Source organism: Triticum urartu, chromosome 2A (assembly GCF_056163025.1).
Source record: "Triticum urartu cultivar PI428250 chromosome 2A, HENAU_Tu73, whole genome shotgun sequence".
Lineage (NCBI taxonomy): Eukaryota > Viridiplantae > Streptophyta > Magnoliopsida > Poales > Poaceae > Triticum > Triticum urartu.
Window position 1 is genome coordinate 17,286,189 of NC_141874.1, and position 21,048 is coordinate 17,307,236.

Below are 21,048 nucleotides of genomic sequence, written 5' to 3' on the forward strand. Positions count from 1 at the left end.
CTCACCTAATGCGAGATCTCACACAAGTCTCCCCACGCTCAATCTCATACACGATCTATACTAGTAACTACTCCAACTCAAAAAAAGAAAGACTGCAGGCTAACGTACCTTCCGTCGTGGTCGTGGTGCAGCTACCGAAGTATGAAGGAATTCTCGCCCGTCTGACTCACTACTAGTACTAGTCAATTACCAAGGATGATTCATCACCTTCCTTTATAAATACTCGATGATGGGGGCAAGTAGTAGCTCATCACTGAGACAATATCCCACCAAAAAAAGAACAGCCATAAGGGAGGAAGAAAGAGAGACGGAGAAGGTAGAGGATGCTGACATTTACTGCTGCATTCCGGCATATTCCAGTGCTCGACCAGCCGACGGCCGAGCCATGGCGACGACTGTCCCTGCACCTGCACTCTCAGCGTCGACGATGTGGTAATTACGTTCTATTAATCTCCTGACCTGAATCCATGCATGGTTGAGAAAGAGTTTGAGCACGCTCACGTTCACATCAAAAACTGTTTTGATGGAAATTTTTGTTACATCGTAAAATAAATATAATTCCTTCCATGAATCTTGTTTTCTCTCCACATAAGGTATGGAGTGATGTTGATATAGTCCTTTAGGCTGGCTGGAGAAAATTTTCATACTGCATCTAATACTGATAATGTACTTGAATTGATAATTTAAATCGGTATTAACTTCATATGACACTGTTATTTTCCATTTCTCATGTATGATATTTAGGGTTCGTGCTAACTAGCAAATTCCCGTCATGTCCGGAGGCAGAAGTGGGTGAATGGAAAGTTGATGAGTACAGACAACACACGGTGAGCATATATACATATGAATTAACTCATTTGGAGCAGAATAGTTACCTACTGCATGCGCACAAGCTGACAAACATATACTACTGTATTAACCCCTGATCAAAAAGCAAATAGCGATGTTCCAAAAGGATGAACCGAGTGAGACGCGACAGATGATCGATGCCATAAGAACGGCTCTGGCGTCATTGGGTGATGATCAGACGTCAATGAATGTTTCAGCCTACGACACAGCGTTGGTCGCCCTTGTCAAGAACCTTGACGGAGGTGATGGACCGCAATTCCCCTCATGCGTCGACTGGATTGTTCAAAATCAACTACCCGATGGTTCATGGGGTGATCCTGCTTTCTTCATGGTCCAAGATCGGATGATCAACACCTTGGCATGTGTGGTGGCAGTGAAGTCTTGGAACATTGACAGCGACAACTTGTGTGACAAGGGTAAAAAGATTAATGGCTGGATTCTTTGGTTTTTTATCAATGATTGACCTTGTTTATTTCCAAGGAAGGATCAAGTATCTAATGTAGAGTGGACCTTTTCTGTTGTAGGTGTGTTATTTATCAAAGAAAATATGAGCAGGTTGCTAGAAGAGGAACAGGACTGGATGCCATGTGGCTTCGAGATCAACTTCCCAGCACTCCTAGAGAAGGCCAAGGACCTGGACTTGGACATCCCTTATGATCACCCTGCTTTAGAAGAGATATATGCCAAGAGGAATCTGAAGCTCTCTAAGTATGCATGGCTAGCTACATGCGTGTGATAAACCTTGTTTTATACATTGAGTTGAATAGTCTATGTATAATTAATTAAGCGATAATTAATCTCACTCTTAAATTGTAGGATACCTCTGGATGTGCTGCACGCCATACCAACAACCCTACTCTTCAGCGTTGAGGGAATGGTAGACTTACAATTGGATTGGGAAAAGCTACTCAGGTTGCGGTGTCCGGATGGCTCCTTCCATTCCTCGCCTGCTGCCACCGCTGCTGCCCTCAGTTACACCGGCGACAAGGAATGCCGTGCGTTCCTGGATAGGCTCATCAAAAAGTTTGACGGGGGAGGTAATTAATTAAAAGCACTACCATTACTTCTTATACAACTAACATGATCGAATGCAAACTTAGGTAGGAAAGGAGCCCCTTCAATTGGCCAATACCGAAGCAAAATATACCAAAACAACATTGGCAAATACTAACGTTGGTATTCACATAAATTCTCTTTTTCTTACTAGTGCCATGTAGCCACTCAATGGATACTTTTGAGCAATTATGGGTGGTCGATCGGCTGTTGCGTCTGGGGATATCAAGGCACTTCACAAGTGAAATTCAGCAGTGCTTAGAGTTTATTTACAGGTAACGTAAACAACTTCCATCTAATTGGAAAATACATGATGTCCTAACAAGTCTAAATATTTAATTGTATTTTTACAATGGAATGCTACTAGAGTAGTAGTGTTTTCCTTTAAGACTAATAGAGTACTAGTTTGAGACAAGGGGTATATCTACACTTTGAACAGGCGATGGACTCATAAGGGACTGGCTCATAACGTGCACTGCCCAATCCCGGATATTGATGACACGGCCATGGGTTTTCGTCTCCTCCGTCAGCATGGCTACGACGTCACTCCATGTAACTAATATTTTGTTAGTCAAATTTCTGATAGAAGCTAGATTCTAACATTTGAGAAGCGCTTTGGCATGGATGGCTACTATGCCATGCTGGATCGTGTTTTATTAATGTGCATCTAAATGCAGCTGTATTTAAGCACTTTGAGAAGGATGGCAAGTTCGCCTGCTTCCCCATGGAGACCAACCACGCTTCTGTTACCCCAATGCACAACACTTACCGTGCATCTCAGTTCATGTTCCCTGGTGATGACGATGTCCTGGCAAGGGCCGGGTGCTATTGCCGTGCATTCCTCCAAGAGAGACAAGCCTCCAACAAGTTATACGACAAGTGGATCATCACCAAGGACCTGCCGGGCGAGGTATATGCCAACACATTCAATTTAATTATGTATGCCTCAATCGGCCTACTACTTAGTTTCCATGGTTTAGGACAGAGTATTGAGCAATTATTCCTGCGAAATCAGGTTGGGTACACATTGAACTTCCCATGGAAAGCAAGTTTGCCAGAATTGAAACAAGGATGTATCTGGATCAGTACGGTGGCGACACCGATGTTTGGATTGCCAAGGTCCTCTATAGGTAAAAAAGTTAGATAACCAAAGTATCCTTATTAGTTAGAATAACTCTTCATTATATGAACCAAAGGAAAATATTTATCTTTTGGGACAATTTAAGACGCCACAATATTTTAAACATAAACTTGATTCATGTATCCAGCAAAGTGAGATACATTGAGTGCATAGAAAAAATAACCATGAAATCAGTTTAAATTCAGGAACTTCTCATGTACAAGATGAGGAATGAGGCTCTCCCGGTAATGACCATCCTATGTAGTATTCAACTAACATTTGACATTAGACCAATTCTAAATGCAGCTTCCATAGTTTATGGTATCCAAATATTTGTCACACCTTTGTTTCTAACACTTAACATTTCAGAATGAATCTTGTGAGCAACGACCTGTACCTTAAAATGGCTAAGGCTGATTTCAGAGAATATCAAAGACTCTCCCAAATTGAGTGGAATGGCCTCAGAAAGTAAGTCACAGACATTTTTGCTATCTCTTTATCCTCAAATTCAATCCACTAGCTAACATATTGACCACTAGATTCTTACTTGAGACTTGAGAGTATATGCGCAGGTGGTATTTCAGGAACCATCTGCAGAGGTATGGTGGGACTCCAAAGAGCGCGCTCACCGCTTACTTCTTAGCTTCAGCAAATATCTTCGAACCTGGCCGAGCAGCAGAGCGTCTAGCATGGGCTTGTATGGCGGTGCTTGCTGAGGCTGTTACAACTCACTTTCGACACATTGGGTATGTACGCAGCCTCAAAGTTTTCCCTCTCTGGAATCTGGTTTTAGTGATGATCGATGCAAAACATGTGTGCAATTCATAGAAGGGGCCCATGGTACTCGACAGAGAATCTTGAAGATCTTATTGTCCTTCTTTCGTTTGACGATGTTTCCGGCGGTCTTCGTAAAGCTGTAAAATTCAAGAAACCACTACACTTAGATATCATTGTTGATATGATATTGAACTTTTTTTTTCGATAAAGGGCGCTTTTATTATCTCAAAAAGTAGCATCAAGAAGATACAAAGCATTATGAGTAACACCCGGCCTCTGCATAACTAAGATGCACACAGCCAATCACCTAAAGTCTGATAAAAAGAAAGGAAGAAAAAACGACAAATGGGCGACAGTAGAGTCATATAGACCGACACTATGCCTATGTCGAAAGGGGTGGTGGACCGATCCGGAGATTATGCTGCCACCCATGATATTGAACTTTTACCAGATATGAAATGACGGAACCTCTATTTTCTTTGGTAACTACAGTGGAAGCAGTGGCTCATGGCATGGACTGGAAAGGAGAGCCATGGATCCGTTGATGGAGATACGGCTCTGTTGTTCGTTCGCACAATAGAGATTTGTTCAGGAAGGAATATTTCAGATGAATATAAACTGAACCTTTGGGATTATTCCCAGCTCGAACAGCTCACCTCTTCCATCTGCCACAAGCTTGCCACAATAGGTCTTGCTCAGGTGCGTGTGTATATGCACTGAATTCATATATCCATGTACCTCTGTTTTGAGTTGTATGTGATTTATCAAACTATAACCAAAGAATGTTCAATTGGGATAAACAGAATGGGGCACGTATGGAGAACACAGAGGACTTACACCGGCAAGTGGATTTGGAGATGCAAGAACTATCTTGGCGTGTTCATGGGGGTTGCCATGGCCTTAACAGAGAGACCAGACAGACATTTCTCAACGTGGTGAAAAGCTTCTATTACTCGGTTCATTGCTCACCTGAAACAGTTGATAGCCACATCGCAAAGGTCATATTTCAGGATGTCATTTAGGAAGAACCCTCTTCTGTCCTTATTAGAATTATTAAGCATTTTTGTGCTGGGTTCCGTCATGTTACATGTCCAAGCCTTTTTTCGAACCTGCAAGGACTGCACGTGAATATTTAGATAGAATGGAAACAAGGTTCCAAACGACATGATTCATGTCTAAGTTGTACCCCGCAAAAAAGGTTGGCTGTTATAAATATACATGTACAATCCCCTGTAACCTACCGCGGGAAAATACAAAGCAAATAACATGCACGTTATGTGCGTGTGGCAATAGATTGGAACACTCGTCACAATAGCCTCTCTGTTGTAGCACCTATACCAATAGAAATTGGAAAGCTATCTTCCTCTTTTTCCTTTTTTGATGTTCAACATATAAACAAATCAGCCAATGTACCGTTCCACCTTTGTGCAAAACATGCATGCATACTGATGGTCACCGAAAGTTGGACCGGATCTAGACCCTGTTTCCTGCTCACCAGCCTTTTGGCTGATGATGCTAGGAGTTCTTTTGTTGAATAAAAGCTCTCACATTGGAACGCAAAAAAAAAATGATCTAGTCAGGGTGAGTGTCCTGCGTGCATGTTTCTTTTTTTTTCTTCTATAACACTAATGCAGAAATGCTTACACACATCTTAAAAGATGGCGCATCAATTTCAATCCAGGCCATCGCTATTAATTTGAAATACTAGTGGCGTGGGCATATTTCGTACGCCACCACCATGGCATTACTGGTGGCGTGCGAGTAGGCAATTACTCCACAACTGTGTGGGCCCAACAGCCTGCCCAGCCGCGAATGTTATTTGTGGCATGTCAGAGTCTCGACACGCCACTGGTTACGTACTAGGTGTGGCATGGGCTAAATGGACAACCATTGGTCTATTTTCGTCCTTGTTTCAAGCCTGTATTTTCAGGCCTGAATATTTTCAGTGCGGGCTATGAATATTTGTTGTGTCTCCTTCCCCTCACGTTTCGCCCCATTTTATCGGGCCGGCCGCGCCCAATTTGTTGTGTTGTTATAATGGATATACTGATTGATATATAGTCCAAGATGATATGCTTAGTGTGGAATCCTGCATTTATATGGTAAGTTATAGAAACGTTGTGGATTGGCCTTGCCTGGTCGCCAACCGCGGCCAATATATGTTGTAGGAATGAAAAAATTTAGGGCGAGTAATCCATAGATTGATATGCTCAGTGTGGATTGGTAATTTTGTAAATTTAGTTCTAGACTAGGTAATTACCCATGCGTTGCAACGGGAATAATAGTATAGCTCAAACGACGTGTGTAAGCTTAACTCCGAGTTACCACACATGAAAATGCATGTTGTCTCTTCTCCATCTACACCATCGTTCTATTTTTGGCTCACCACGAATGAAGTCTCCGTCATCAATCCTTCTCTCTGATTGTACTCCCATAAATATTGTTTCTAATATTATTCTTCCTAACTCACATATATGGCCACAACGATGGTTATTGGTGATGCACATTGCCTCATCGTGTAGTTTTCTTAATCACCAAACCAGCCTATTTCATTTATCAACAAACTAACCCTTATACTGGACACAATCATTCAAATACATAACACACTGGTAGACTAAATAATAAACTTTTAAGAAGAAAGCAATGGACAATGGCATTGGATGACAAGTTGGAAATAAGAAACTTGTGAAAACAAATAACCACCTCTCATTCATATGGTAGAGAAAATGTCCATCGCCACATGTTGCTTGTTTGCAGACATGCTAGGTTCAACAACGATCATTGTCTCTTCTTTGCCATTACAATATCCCTCTTTTCCTCCATCCACCATAATTTTTATGTTATAATTACATGCGACTCATATAAATATTCTTCAGGCTACATTGATCAAGTGGCGCTTCTGCTTTTCGATACATAAATATGATGTGTAATAATCAGAAAGATAAAATTCCCCGTAGACCATTGAGAAGTTTGTGTGAGCTGGATCCATATAACGATAGTTATATAATACAGAAATAGTAACTGCCCCCGTCTCGTCCGCTCGGGCAACACGGGCGGCGGAATCCTAGTCAACACATGGGCTCTCTCCGTCGATCTCTCCCTCGCCACTGCCGGTGGCCACCATGGGCAAAGGCCGTGCAGCGATAGGTGGCGGCGAGGCCTTCTGTCGCGCCCTCCTCGGTTGGTGGGAGGATCCGCTGCGCCTTGGACGCCAGAACCGTTCGTCTTCGGGATGGCGGCGGCGGCGGCTCCTTGACGAGTTCGTTAGGCGGGATCGGCTGCTCGCCGAGCGCGCGGCTGTGAGGCAAAGTGGATGAAGCGGCGGGCGCGATGCTGCAGGCTAGAAGCAGAGGTGTAGCCAAGCCCTGCAGCGGCGGCGCTGAAACCGGCGAGTCTTGCGGCACTCGTGCCTGAACGTTGGGCTCGTCTGGGCTAGAGGTTGACCCGCTCCATCCGATCGCTAGGTGTCGGCCGACGGTGTGGGGACTGCTGGATCGACAAAAGTAATGGTGGTTTTGGCCCTGCTATTCTTCAAATGGCAACTCGTCCATTGACCAAATCTGCCTCCTCGATTGGACGGCGGTTGAGTTCCGTTCTTCCTCTAGGAGATGTTCGTAGTTTGTCACAAGATGCTACTGAATGTCTAGAGTGGAATTGATGCAGTCGTGTGCACCCTCTTTGGGCGAGGCGCGAAGCTTCCTCTTCTGGTCGTCACCATGGGACATGTCTTCATATAGATTTTCATGGAATTGACAGAGATGGAGAAAGACATGGCAGATGCGATCAAAGGTTTGTTTTTGGCAGAGAGTGTTGGTTGTGTTGAAGACGCTGCGGCACATGTTCTTTTTGTGTGTCGGGCGATCGACGACTTGCAGCCGCAGTCGTGGCAAGTGTGTGTGGCAACACAGGTGGACTGCATTTTTGGTGGTGCTCCTCGAGTACCGAGCCATGATTTCTAGGGTGAAAACCCAAGTTCTGGCCTTCATTGGTTGTACCTGGCAATGGCCTCTCTCAAGGCACTGTTTTGTAAACTCGGTCTTTCTCCGAGGTGAAAACCCAAGATCTTCGATCGGGAGACGACAAAGCCTATGCGTTGTTTCTTTTTTGGAGGCGTTGCTTTTGGAGAGCCTAGTACATAGTACATGTGTTGTATTTGGTGGTGGTTAGAGTGCTTCTGTTGTGAATGGTTGTACACCGCGACGGGGCTTTTTTTTCTCTTTTTTATTTTGTTTTTGGCTGTGTGCATCCTAAATGTCTTTAGACATCTTGTTGGTGCAGAGGCTAGATGTATCTGGTATCGTCGCGATATTAGTATATTCCCCTTGTCGAAAGAATATAACGATAGTTTCTTCTCTTGATGGTTGCATGGTATCTGTATATTTTCTGTCTTGATTCTCTTAATTTTCATCACATGCAATATTTCCCATCCAAAAAGAAGAAAATAATGAATCTTCATGATAAACTTGAGTTTTGTAAAATAGGCAAGTTCACTTGCAGCTGAATAGTAGGCCATTACCAAAGTTGGTATATGTAACCAGTTACGGTAATATAAAGAGTGAATCATGGGATGATATGGAATCAAACAAAGTAATTTACAATCAGGTTATGTTAATGTGGATTAAAGGTCAAGATCACAAAATAAATATGGCATACGACATTTATGGTATAGAAAAAACTACTACTAACTGAAGTGATTAGAAATATATATGCCATAGTATTGTGCAAGGAATATGAATAAATAGCGCGAAGTGTGATGTGCCATGGAATATTTGAATGACCCAGCTGTACTACTCCATATATCTTGCTAGTCTTTGGTTAGGGAGAGCTCAGATAGTAGTATTGTTAAAAGTATGCGAATATAAATATACATATTTCGAGTCTTCCAAGGATATATGCAACAAAAATCCATCCTAACTAAGAGTACAACTGGACTTGCAAAGGATTTACGTTTTCTGCAACATGAATAAAATATAGCTAGTATTAGATTAACCAGTGTGTATTGAGCGCCTGATTTTGCTGAGAAATATGAAAAATATATTCATGGGATGACCCTGACAGAGAGGAAGAGGAACATAGCAGCAATAAAGAAAAAGCAATGTAGAAGTACATAATTGCATCATGCACGCTAGCTCCCCATCGGGGCATTTCCTGCAGAAGATCCTCGTAACTATACCATGGAAAAAGTAAATCAAATATGGCAATCAAGCAGACAAGAAAATTAACTGAAAATTATAAACAGAAAAGCATTTATATATCTTGAAAGGATTTAACAGACCAAGCCTCGCAGCAACGCTGATTACCTCTGTCGCGCCGCTCGCTGCCGCATCCTTCTAGCTAGCAATGCACACGGCCAGCACCTATGTCATCTAAACTCACGCCGCTACTTGGATCCACGCACGCACTAGGCAGCCACCACTCTCTGTACTTATTCCATGTACGCATGCACCACTACTGGAATTTTCGTATACGCCAGGTGTCGGCGTCTTCGCGAGAGCCAACACGGGCACTCAACAAAATAAAGAATGCTGAGAGTCACACTCGGCAATGGGAGTAGGCCGGCAAACACACGACAATGCTGACAGTATTGCTCGGCAAACAGGCTACACTCGGCAAAGCCACTATTTGCCGAGGGCCATCTGGCCACACACGGCAAAGTTTTGCCACATGGCACATTCAGCGTCGACTAACGGCACGGTTACGGTTGCAACTCTTTACCGAGAGTGGCGCTTGGCAAAGATTTAGTCCCACCTCGCCTGCCAACTAGCAAAATGACATGTTTAAATAGTTCAATAGTCCAACCGAAGTAAGCTTCGGTTTTCTCTCATTACTAAGAATCTTCGAGTGGCTGTTACCCAAGAGTGGCTCTCGGTAAACGAGCAGTTGCCAAGAGTGGCTCTCGGTAAAGATAAGGCCACCATCAAAGTTTAGTCCCACATCGCCTCCTGAGCAAATCCTGCACCTGCTTAAATACCTTTATCTATTAGATTGTTATAAGCATGAGTCTTCCTTGCACTCTATTTGAAGGATATCCAGGATGAGTATGATTTATCATCTGTATTCATCGTGTATATTCTTCAAGTGGAGAGCATGGATGGCTGATGTATTTTTTTGGATTTATCGGCACATATTTTTTTCCGCGAGCAAAATGTAATTTGTCCACTACATCTATTTCCAAATTTTCTCATGCAAAATACACAAGCTACAAAGAAACCATGATTCTTTAAATTTTGCCACAAGCTATTCTCGGCTACCCGAGAGTGGCTCTTGGTAAACGAGCAGTTGCCGAGAGTGGCTCTTTGTAAAGATAAGGCCACCATCAAAGTTTAGTCCCACCTCGCCTACAGACAAGCAACAAGACCTGTTTAAATAGTGGGATAGTTCAGATGCAGTAAGCTTCGGTATTCATTACACCCTTGTTAAGGAGATGGACTATTTGTGATGTCAATGGTAGGATTGCTCGGGATCTGGCACGGTGTCATCACAGGGCCTCTGTAGGGTGTGGTAAAAGTTTGGACGTGTTTCGAGTAAACCTCCCCTGAGTCCGCTTGTAAACCGTAGCGTCTCCGAGCTAGTATCTCGGCATCGAGAGGGAACATGTCCGGTTTGTGCAAGAAGTGCTGGTCCTGTTGCTCCCTTGGCCTCGAAACTTCTCGTGCTCTAAGAGGGGGCAACCGCATGGCACGTGCCACAGCCTCGTATTTTTCGGGGATGCGCGCAATATTTGAGAAATTTATTGCTCTGCTAGGGTTTCATCGCCGGGAATTGCAGATCAGCAAGGTGGCACATGAAATCATGCCCGGTAGCGGCATGGGGAATCATCTGTGATGTCCTTGTGGAATGCCTACGCCTTGCACAGACGAGGGAGGGGCATGCCCTGTCACCGGGTTACCAAAAGTACCTCGGTGTCATTCCTAATGCAACCGCGTTGAAATCCTCGGAAAATCGTACGATGGTAGGATTGCTCGGGATCTGGCACAGTGTCATCATAGGGCCTCTGTAAGGCGTGGTAAAAGTTTGGACGCGCTTCGAGTAAGCCTCCCCTGAGGCCGCTTGTAAACCGCAGCGTCTCCGAGCTAGCATCTGGGTATCGAGAGGGAACGTGTCCGGTTTGTGCAGGAAGTGCTGGTTCTGTTGCTCCGTTGGCCACGAAACTTCTTGTGCTCTAAGAGGGGGCAACCGCATGGCACGTGCCACAGCCTCGCATTTTTCGGGGACGCGTGCAATATTCGAGAAATGTATTGCTCTGCTAGCGTTTCATCGCCGGGAATTGCACACCAGCAAGGCGGCACATGAAATCATGCCGGGTAACGGCATGGGGAATCATTTGTGATGTCCTTGTGGCATGCCTATGCCTTGATTGGATGAAGGAGAAGTTTCATTTCTGAGTGCCTCTCTTGGTATGTTTGCCATTTTCGAGTGTGCTTTATCCTTTGCCGAGCGTTTCTCTCGGAAAAGGTGTAAAACCTAGATCTAGGTCTCGTACCTTTACCAAGAGCCACACCGACAGACACTCAGTAAAGGTTGGCGAACACTTAACCCCCCGCGCGGTCTTTTCTCTCTCTCACTTATCTCTCTTTCTCACCGGCGCCCCCCCACCCCCCCCCCCTCCCCCGGCCGGTGCCTCCCGACCCAACCGGTGCCCTCCCACAGGCGACCCCCGCCCCACCGGCGCCCTCCCCACAGGTGGCCCCCGCCCAAACGGCGCCTCCCGACCCACCAGCGCCCCCCGACCCCGCCGGTGCCCCCCTCCCCAACCCCGCCGGCACCACCTCCCCCTCTCAGTGAGCTTCATCCCCCCTCCCCGATCTTGTATTTATTCATGAGTGTATGTATGGATGCATGGATTTTTATATGGATGCCAGGATTGATGGATTCATGGATGTATGAATGTATATATGTATGTATTAATGCATGGATTGATGCATGATCTTTTTTTGTAGTAATTTTTTTGGTAGTTTTTGTTATGTATCAATATATAGATGGATGTATGTATGTATGCATGAAGGCATAGATGGATGCAAAGAAGTATGGATGAATGTAGATAATTGTTAAATCTTTGTATAGATAATTTATTTTTGATGCATCTGTTCACACACGAACACGTCACCGTGTACCCTCGACGCCGGGGGTGATGCACCGCAGCTCACGTCGAAGGAGACCCGGCCGGAAGTGCGGTACGCAAGACAATCCGGCGGGCGCTTTTGAGGACCCGAAACCCCACACACCCGGGAGGGACCCCGTCAGGGCGCGCGGTGGCTATGGGTTGCCCTAAGTCGACCTGATCGCCCCTAGGGCCTCGAGGTTCGCCGCCCTGCAATGAAGAAGAACGAACGAAGAATGAGGAAGAAGAAGAACTAGGGTTAAGGAGAAAACATAAAAGATAAAAGGTGGTATATTATTTGATCGATTGTGTGTTGTTCAATCGGCCGTCACCCTTTAGGTATATAAGAGGGGGCTGGACTTCCCGTGCAAGGAAAAGGCTTGGATTCACGTCCAAAACCCTAGTCAAATTCGGATTGGTTTTGTCCGAACTTTCCAAAACTGTTCGGTCTAAAATTGGCTGCACATTGTGGGTCTTTTTTGAGGTGGTAAACGACCTCGGATGGAAACGAGCCCAAAAGAAATATTGACCGCTTCGACGAGACGAACAACTTTCATGTTGAACGTTTTCTCATCAGAGGTCATCCCGAAGGTCAAATCGCTCGTGCAAAACAGCTAATTATTCACGCAGCTCATCAGACATACCCACATATGTGTCTGGTTCCGGACATCATATTTTGCTCACTGGAGGGTCGCACTGTGCGGGCTCTAACTTTTGCATAAGACCTCGGATTGGGACGATCTTTATATCAAAATCGATCGTTTCGACGAGACGCACAACTTTCTTGTTGAAACTTTCTCCAGTTCACTACTAGGAAAAGGCCTACTAGTGGCGCACCAGTTTTGCCTACTAATGGCGCACTACTGGTGCGCCACTAGTACCACGCCACTAGTATTATATACTAATGGCGCACCACTGGTGTGCCATTAGTATCTGGTATACTAATGGCGCACCACGCCGTGCGCCATTAATATAGACCAACATGCGCCATTAGTATGCCTCCCAGGGGGCCATATTTATCCATGTGCTTTGGCATACTAATGACGCACTATGGGGTGATGCGCCATTAGTATCCTCTGGCATACTAATGGCGCACTTTGAGGTGATGCGCCATTAGTATGAATATTAGGTTTTATTTATTTTTACTTTTCTGATTTTTTCACAGGTTACAAAATATATTATTGGACAGAATATAGACAGCACCACACAGCAACAGCAGATTCATCGAATACAATAGAAGATTAGTCTCGAATACAATTCATCATATTAGTCTCCGAATTCAAAAGACCGAACAAAGATAGAACATTACAAGTCTCGAGACCGCGAGTAGCGAGTTTGTCTTCACATTACAAGTCGATATCGATTATCTAAACTACCATCACATAGAAGAGAGCTGTGGTCATCACGATGAGCATCATCGCGATGAAACTGGTCTTCATCCAGTTCCTCCAACGCTCCCTCCTCTCTCCCGCTAGATAGCGGGCGTATCTAGATTCTGCCTCCGCCCTAGTGGTGTACCCTTTGTAACTGTTACCGCTGAAACGGTGAACCTGTCTCCGACACTCCTCCCAGTCATCGTAGACTCCGGGAACCTTACCCTTGTACACGACATACGACGGCATCTCTATGCACAAGACAAACAACAGACAATACATAAGCAATATATAAGTATGCAACAAAAGGATCGGAAGAGAAAAGCAAGACATTAATATCACGATTCATGGTCCTGCTAATAAATAGCATCGATTACATCTAAGTTGAACGACTGTCCAAACCAAAGAGACATACAATTCATTAAAGTTTAATTACAACATGAGCCAATCAATGTTTCAGAACTACACATAGCATCACTACTTTCGACTCGACTCATGGGACCGGAGCGTGGATGAAGCCGCCGTCTGTCGTGATGGTCATGAAATCGCGGGCGTTGTCAGCCTGCATTTGTAGCGTTGTGTCTATCTCACTGTTGGACGGTTGATATCTGAGGTAGAACTGCCCCGAGGTATGAAGGACATCTTGATGGATGATTTCCGCAAACTCCGATTGGATGCGAAAGAATTCTTGTCTGATGTCCGCGTCCTGGATTGCCGACAAGCTCGCGACCCAATCTTTGAGATTGTCTGGTAGCAGAAGGTGATGATGGTCCCGTACGATCGCCCGCATATGATGGAGGGCGTAGTAGGCATCCTTCTGACCGCCAGGTGGCTGTTTGACGCAGGAGAACGTCGTATTGTGGGCGAACATGTGCCTGCTGTACCTACGAACTGGCCTGGTGAAGGTGGCTCCAGATTTGGCGTAGCCGGGGAGAACATCATCAAGAACTTTCTTGATATCTATGTAGTCTATCTTGGAGTCACGGTTCGGGTCGAAATACATGGCCATGGAATATTTCGGGCTTAAGAGGATGAGTGTGCAATGTGTGTCACTGCACAGAACACGGAATGTTAGAAAAAAAGAACGATCGAAATCTAAGAAATCATATGTTACGGGGCGGTTAGGGGATGACTTACTCGGGAAAGTAAGGCACGAGGAAGTTATTCTTATCTGGGTTTGCCAGAATGACGCCTTCGAGGTATGAACTCGCGACTTGGCGGTCCCCAGCGCTGCCCAAGAGCTTGGCACGCATGTAGAAGGGGTCGACTATCACGATGTCCGGGGTCTTGTCTCTAATGATCCGCATCTCCATACTCAGCGAAAACAGCCGAACGAAGGTGTAGTGCAGCGGATGAAGGTTAAACATAGCAAAGATGTCATCAAACCGCAGGACGATCGTACCCCCGATGGCGCCATCCACAAAGCCCTTGCCCTCTGGCACCTTGGCCACGAAAACCGGGTATGCCACATCATTCTCTCTGAGACGCCGCTTCTCCAAAGAAAGAACACAGTCATGCAGACTCCGCATAGCACCGGTTGCAGCATTGAGCATATTTGTCGGTAGCATCTCCCTACCCGCCACATGCACCCTCCTCGAGATATCCTTAGGTGAAGGTGGCCCGTCCTGAGCACGGATCGTACTCGGTGCCGGCTGGCTCGCACCGGCGCCCTTTTTAGTCTTTCGTTTCCATCCCTTCTTCTTGATCTGCTGTAATGGGACCGAGTTCTGCTCACAGACCGCCTTCTTGAGCGTGTTGGGGCTGATAATATTTCGCGCCTCAGCTATCTGAGGCTCGGTGAAGGCGGCAGCTGGAGGCGTCTCCTGAGAACTAAACGCCAGATGATGCCTGTTGCAATTGGATTTCTCCGTCGTACCAGCTAGATCGCGGTCGTCTTGGTTGGGTTCTTGAGAAGGAGGCCCGCAGAACTCGCCACCGTACCCATGTTGGGCAAAGTACTTATCGACGTTGGTAAATGTACCATCGTCATTGTCGTCGTTGTCCGGATCCTGTGCCATAGGGATGTTCGGCATGTCCGGTAGCGTTGCGGCGTTCTTGCCATGGCTTGGCGCCGGCACGACTGGCGGTCTTGTCTGTGGAGTCGTGTCCCCCGCCCCCAAACGAATCTGGCTCTTCGGCCAAAGCAGGGGTCAGCTTACACAGGCGCTGAGGGTCATCTCATCATCTTCGTCGGCCCCATCGGGTCGAATCGGAGGTAACAGCTCGTCGCAGCCTGGCAGCAACCGAACCAGTTCAACCCTATACACTATGGGTGGCATCGGATTACCGTGGAACACAGGGTTGCCCGGTTGAACGATTCTACCCTTGGCGACATCGACCAACTCGCCGCCCACGAAGTGCAGGAGAGTGCAAGGGACGTCGGCGGCGCCCTGCGAAAACATGTAGGGCGTCAGGGATGCCCCGTCAAAGGCAAGGAGATGAAGTCATCGGCCGTGTGGCTTAGTTACCGTGATGCCGTCGAGCTCGGCTAATGTCGAGGCACCGCCAACGGCGGGCGTGCAACTGACGGAGGGGCTGCTTGCTGGCGAGGTGCCGGCCGGCATACACCCGGGTGCATTAATCTCCAATGCCCGTGCCGGCGCCGGAGACACGAATACCGCCTCCGCCAGAGACACCTATGGCGCCGCCTGCGCGTTGTGCGAGTTGCTGGCCGTGAAGCTGGGAACCGGGGGAGGCCCCTGTTGGCCGCCCGCAATCCACGTCGTCAGCCCATGAATCAACGTAGGCACCATGGCGTTGAGCGTCGTTCCCAGTTGTTGTTGCACTTGCTCTTGGACAATCTCCAGAATCCGCGCCACTTGTGCCTTGAGTGCTTCAACCTCGCGCGACTGGCTTTCCGAGCTGGTCTTTTTCTCCTTTCGCCCACCAGCGGTATAGTATGAAGACCATTTTGTGGACAAGCCTTTGCCGGCCACACGACCAGCTGACGTCGGCTTACTGAGCTTATCCTTGTTTTTCATTACGTTCAACGCCCTATTTAAAGGGGTGTCGAAAGGGGAGCTCTGAGACGACCCCGCGCTACTGCTTTCATTGTCCTGTGGAAGGAACTGAACCATTTAGAAATATTGGGGATTAATTAGAAAGCAACCATATGGAGCTAATTACGCGGGGGTGTATTCCTTACCATAACAAGCTCAAGCGCCCTGGTCTTCGGATCCGTGGTAAGCTCCTTTGTTACCGGGTCCTCCTTGTACCGAGCCCTGAGAAAGTTCCTGGTCTGCTTGTCACGGTATTTCTCGAAGCGGGGCGGTAGGCCTTGCTCGGCACACTCCGCGTCCTCCTTGTCCCATATAGGCTCCGCCACTCTGTAACCGCCGGGACCGAGTTGGTGGACCCCTAAGTTCAACTGCCGCATTTCTTTCCCCCACTGACTTGATTCGGAGGTTGCGCTGCTCTCGCACTTGATCTTAAACTCCTTGTAGTCATCTTCGCTCATCAAAGGATATTTCGCCTTGATCTTCTCATAACTATCACCTTTTTCAATCATTGCCTTCACCGTGCTTCTCCAAGTAGACAGGGCCGTGCTCATCCTCGTGAGGGCGGCATCGTTCACTTTATTCCCTGAGAGGCGTGTGTTTGCAAAGTCAGCGGGGAACTTGTATCGTTCGTGCAGCTTCCTGAAGAGGAGGCTGCGCAAATTCATCCCTCGGTCCTTATGCCTTAGGTTCTCGGTGTTGATCGAGACGGTGCTCCGGAGAATGCACCCGAGCTGAACCGAGTACCCCTTGACTACTTCTTTGGGCGCCGTCGGATGCTCGTCGGAGTTCACTTCAGTAAATTCCTCCTTGATGGTGCCGAGCACGCTCGGGCGCCGGTCCTTCCGTTGCCTCTTCGGTTGGCTGCCATCTGTGCGTGCGCCGCCATCATCAATGGTGGCATCCTCGGCGGCACCATCAGTGGTGTCATCCCCGACGCTACTAGGGCTTGTGTAGTCAGGATCGGTGTCTTCCGCGGCGTCCTCCATCTCCTGGGACAGCTCCCAGAATTGCTTGCTGCCCGAACCGCCGGCCTCATGTTATGGGCCATGTTTCGCTCTAAATAGGAAAAAAAAATTGGTCAAAAAGTTGGTTATTGTCAAGGAACAAGATCATGGTCTCATCATACAGGGTTTGTCGACACCGAGGCATCCTAAAAGCTAAGCTTTTATCATTTAGGGTTTGTCGACGCCGAGGCACCCTAAAAGCCTAAGCGTACATCATTTAGGTTCTCATCACGACACCGAGGCACCATAAAAGCCAAGGTTTCATCATTTAGGGTTTGTCGACGCCGAGGCACCCTAAATGCTAAGTTAAGTTTTCATCATTTAGGGTTTATCGATGCCAAGGCACCCTAGGTTGGGCCTAATCACTTGGCACTAATCACTTGGCTCTATTGCCACCTATGTTGGGTTTATCATCTAGGGTTTATCGATTCTAAGGAGAATTCTAAGTTGGGCCTAATCACTTGGCTCTATTGCCACCTATGGTTTAATGCAGCAAGAATGGCGGGGCAGTTGATCCTACTTAACTAAGTACTAAGATACCCCGGCCGATGCATTAGTCGCAAGTACCCCATATGTCCTATTTTTAGCAAAGTCATGCTAAAATTCACGGAAAATTCCAGCATGACCTTTGTTGAAAATAGGACATATGGAGTAATTGCCGGAACAGAAGTTAATCGACATTCCGGCAAACTCAAGGGCCTCTCGGGGTACCTGCAAATTCATCACGACACAATGGTCGGAGACAAAACCCAGCAAACTAGCAAAGTTACTGACGTGTTTACAGAAATTGTTTTCTGTAAAAGATGATCATCATCTTTGCAAGTCTTTCTCAATGTGATCACAAGTAATTCAGAGGCATCACAAGTAATTCAGAGCATCACAAGGCATTAGTAGTTCAGTACATGAACAAGTTTTACAAATCACATCAATATGTATTGTATTTCATTGTGGAGTGATATACAGTATGTTACAGCAAAGAAACAGCTTATCCATGCCTCAGCTTATCAACAGTCATTACTTGTCAAATACAGAAGAAGGAACAATTTATTTGTGACATAGTTACAAATGATGACAGAATAAAGCAACACCCCGCACTAGCCTAAAAACAAGTGAAGTTTCACCCATATAAGAACAACTTTATAAAATCAGAGAAGTTGCTAATTTTTTTGTATCCTTCATATACACTGGAGTACAATGCTTTATAATGTTCCATCATCATTACAGAAAATTGACAATTGTCCATAACAGTTAACTGAAATTTTTGCCTCATAGCTTGGGTGGGTTCAGTACTAGGAAACTTTATAATGTGCAGTACAGGTGCAGTAACAGGCTTCTGAGTTAAGAAAACATTTCTGTTTGATTTTCAGTAAAAAGGCTTAAGAACTCAAACATTGCAAGCACAAAATTACTCCAAGAAATTTACTCCTGCAAGCACAAAATACAATCAAGAAATCCAAGAAACACATGGTCTTGAGGATATTCTTTATGACTGATTATTTCAGTTTTACATGCAGATTTTGACCAAAAAACACATGGTCTTTTTAACAGTTTTCAGTTTGGACAAAATACTGAAAACTACTGTTTGGACAGAATACACTTTGGTCTTCTAGTTACAAAACAAAACTGACATAATTCTAGATGCCATAATCAGATCAAAATTTCAAACCACACACTTACTTTCAACTATAAATAAAACTGACTTGCTGTTAATGAAACTCATGGTGGAAGTAACTACTAGCAGCATGTCATTATCATGGCAGTCCACTATATATTTTTATGACAAAATACATCATTATTAGGGCACATTATGGCCATTTTCTTACATGATGCTAACTGTACCTAACTGAATTTTTTGACAGTAGCTCAAGTTTTTGACAGTAGCTCCTAACTGTACCTAACTGAATTTTTTGACAGTAGCTCAAGTTTTTGACAGTAGCTCCTAACAGTAGCTCCTAACTGAATTTTCTACTTAAAGGGAAGGCTGACTTAAGTGGCAAGATGATACAATTTGCGTAACATAACAATATATGCATCTTAATATAACACCATCTCCTAACAGAAATAGTATCCCAGGTTTCCATCTTAATACCACAAAGAATACCATAAAAAATCCAGGATCATTTTTTCTAGAGAAAAGCATCATTATAAGAGGGGTTTCTTACTCTACCAGATCTACTAGGGGGCAAAGTAGAACTGATATTCTTTTGCTGACTTCTAGTACAAGGTATAGAAGAGGAGGTAAGAGAAGAAATAGTGACATTTCTCTTAGCAGGAGACTTTTTCTTTCTTCTAGAAACTACAGTAAATTTCTCCTCCTCTTCCACTACAGTATCATGCCAACTTAGACATAGGGAGGCGACATTTCCATTCGAGTCATGAATATCTAAACAGTGTTTAGTTTTCTTACTAATTTGTTCCCTAGATAATTCCAATTCCTTGAGAACATGAATAAAATCAAAATTATCCAGAGGTATATCAACACCCATCATTGATGCTCTAAACATAATCTCCTTAGCTACTTAATTCCCCAACCCTAGCTACTTAATTCTCCAACCCCCTTTTCTTGTGCAAAATTCTCCAACCCCTAACCCTAGAACACATCAGAAGGAAATCAAGAGGGGGAAGCGGCTCGGGTGCTCACTGGGGAGGTCGAGGGCGACTCGGGGTAGCCGGAGCTAGTCGAGGCGGCGCGAATTCGGTGTCGAGCGGTGGCGATGGTGGTCGAGGAGGAGGAAATCGGCGGGCATCGAAGGGATGGCTCGAGGGCGTCCGAGCTCGTCCGGGTCCTCGTAGTCGAAGAGGAAGACAGCGGTGGTCCTCCTAGGCAGGCCGCGCGGTGTTGTACGGCGAGCACGAGGTTGACGCGGGCGGGGCCACGGGGGGAGGGGGCGCTTGGGCGGGAGGACGTCGAGGGCATGGGCGCGGGCAGAGGGGGGACGGCGAGGGAGGCGGCGCTCGGCTCGGGGAGGGCGTGTTGGGGGCGGTGGTGGTCGGGTGCGGCGGGGGCAGCGAGCACGGCCGGGGACGGCGAGCATGGGGCCGGTGGTGGTTAGTGGTGGTCGGGCGCGGGTGAGATGAGGCAGGGGAGGGATTAGAGGGAAACGTGAGAGATTGGGAATTTTAGTGTGGGGGTAGGCTTAGCAATGGCGCACCACCTAGCGGTGCGCCATTAGAATGTTTTTTTAAATAGCAATGGCGCACCCCCGAGCGGTGCGCCATTAGTAATCTTGTTTTAGATAACAATGGCGCACCACCCAGCGGTGCGCCATAAGTAACCTTTTTTTTCATAGCAATGGCGCACCAGCCAGAGGTGCGCCATAAGTAATTTTTTTTGTTGCATATAATAATTTTTTAGAAAATGAGTATGAAACAGTAATATTTTTTATAAAAACAGTAATGATTTTTTAAAAAATATCATCAAATTTGTTATTTGAAAATATTTATGAATCAAAAAAATATCATCAAATTTATTATTTGAAAATATCATCAAATTTGTTATTTGAAAATATAATCAAATTTGTTTTTTTGGATTTTTAGTTGCATTCATTTGTGACGGTGGAGCAGGGGAGGGTGTGGGGGGTCGGCGGCGGCGGTGGAGCGGGGGGTCGTCGGCGGCGGTGGAGCGGGGGAGAGGGTGCGGGGGGTGCTCGGTGGCGAGGGGGATCTGGCGAGATGGGATAGCGATCGAGAAATATAAAAATATCATCAAATTTGAAAAAATATTCATGAATTCAAAAAGTTCCCATGAAATTTAAAAATATTCATGATATCA

General features: G+C 45.9%; 1 pseudogene across 1 annotated transcript; it reads left to right on the forward strand.

The window, feature by feature from the left end:
- The first annotated feature begins 262 nt into the window (after nt 1-262).
- Nucleotides 263-5,109, forward strand: LOC125535129 (syn-copalyl diphosphate synthase, chloroplastic-like; annotated as a pseudogene). The gene is made up of 14 exons (XR_015615542.1): nt 263-432; nt 745-827; nt 935-1,265; nt 1,374-1,557; nt 1,666-1,886; nt 2,057-2,177; nt 2,342-2,454; nt 2,580-2,812; nt 2,918-3,032; nt 3,392-3,490; nt 3,595-3,768; nt 3,854-3,938; nt 4,292-4,498; nt 4,603-5,109. The product of XR_015615542.1 is annotated as a syn-copalyl diphosphate synthase, chloroplastic-like (transcript).
- Nucleotides 5,110-21,048: the final 15,939 nt, after the last annotated feature.